The sequence below is a fragment of the Rhinolophus sinicus genome, linkage group LG09 (assembly GCF_036562045.2).
Source record: "Rhinolophus sinicus isolate RSC01 linkage group LG09, ASM3656204v1, whole genome shotgun sequence".
Classification (NCBI taxonomy): domain Eukaryota; kingdom Metazoa; phylum Chordata; class Mammalia; order Chiroptera; family Rhinolophidae; genus Rhinolophus; species Rhinolophus sinicus.
Window position 1 is genome coordinate 43,974,214 of NC_133758.1, and position 1,908 is coordinate 43,976,121.

A 1,908-nucleotide genomic window follows, 5' to 3' on the forward strand; every position below is an offset into this window, starting at 1 on the left:
ATTGTTGATTTAAAGTCAAATTTATCAACAAAGATAACATTTAGATAAGCTGTCTAATTATCCGGTGCTATTTTTGGAAACCATGGTGAAGTGTTTAGCGAGAGTAAAATGAGACTGAAATAAGAGCTGGAAATAATAAAATGATGCTAAAAGAGTCATCATTTTTATAGTTACTCTTGCTTTTCTTCATTTATTTCGATACTATATCATTTAAGTATCATAAAAATAATGCTTGTAACAAAACAAACTTAGTGGCTTACAACAAGAAACATTTATTGTCACACTCACAGGTCTGCAGGTCAGCTACAGTTTTGCACATATTGACTGGAATTGGCTGATAATGGCTACAGACTGTGGTCTTGTTGGGATTGGCTTCAGGTTTAAAGTTAGGTTCAGGTAGGCTTCATATCATTCTGGAATCAGCACTTATCTTTGGATATTATCTCACAGAAATGACAAGGAGCAAACCAAGCCACTTAAGCATATCTTAATATCCATGTTTGTATTACCTCCTATTCACATTTCTTGGCCAAAACAAGTCATATGACTAATTCTAAAGAGGAGTGGGAAATATACTCTGACTCAAAAGTGAACATTTATTGAACAATATTCTAGTCTATCACAGCTAGCTTACATATTGGAGAGTACGTATTTTCTGGCTATATTTTTCTGGAGAGGCATAAAATACCATACTTCCACCATTTTTTGCATGTATCTGAGATTGGTTAATTATTTTACTTTATAATTTGTTATAAAAAATGATGGAAGGAAAAGGAAAGGATATAAGTGCACAAAAATCAAAGTTCCCTATTCAAAATAAATATAAAGAATCTAAATTTTAATAAGCTTGGTCATTACATTTTTGTTTTTTCATTTTGTTTTGTTTTAAGACATTTATTTTTATTTAGGACATCTATCCAGAAGTGTATCTTTGGTGCTCTTCAGTCATTCCTGCATTACATCAATTAATCTGAGATAACATTCCAACATTTTATTATCAAAACATTCAAATACATAGCAAATACATACAAAGTGAAAGAATTTTACAGTGAACAATCACATACCTACACCTAGATTCTACAGTTAACATTATACTAAACTTGTTTTATCACATATTTATCTAAATCCCCCAACTGTTTATGTATTTTATTATATGACATATGTCTAAGCAAGTTGCAACTCTCACTATGTTGCTTGCTAAATACCTCAGAATGCACACCATTAACTAGAGTTCAATATTTCTTCACTATTATTTTACTTTGAGGTAAAATGTACCTGCAAGAAATGTACAAACCTTAAAAGTACCATTCAATAAGGTTGGCTGTGTGTCTAGGCCATTACATTTAGATTGGAGTGGCTCTTGCTGAACATAAAGCCTTCAAGATCCTAAAGCTCTGTAAAAGTATGATGAATGGAGGAAACAAAGCTACTGAGAAAGGGGCAATAAGAACAATTCTAGGATTCATGCATTTCATATTCCCTGGTATTCCTGTAATCTAAGTTACAGAACTGGCAAGTCATCCTCAAATCAGATGAAAAAGCATTAAGCACAGAGCGAGATATTTACATTCAGTAGATTGTTACCAAGTGACTAGAAATGGCAACTATTTGTTCTCAAAAATTAGTTTCACATATACAACTATTGAGAGATACTTAAATCATATTTTATATAAAGGTAGCTCAAATCAGCAAATAATATTGGGAAAGAAGAAAAATTCATCTATTTCCACACAATGTTTATCAGAACAATCATGACAGCCTTACTACATGTGTACATTATTTATCACATTCCCTTTTTTTCTTCAGCTATTTTCTATGAGTGATCATGACAAGCTTTAATATTGAGTTGCGGAATCTCTATTATAGTACAAATCTCTTTTTTTTTTTTTCCTTTCAAAGCATTTTAGG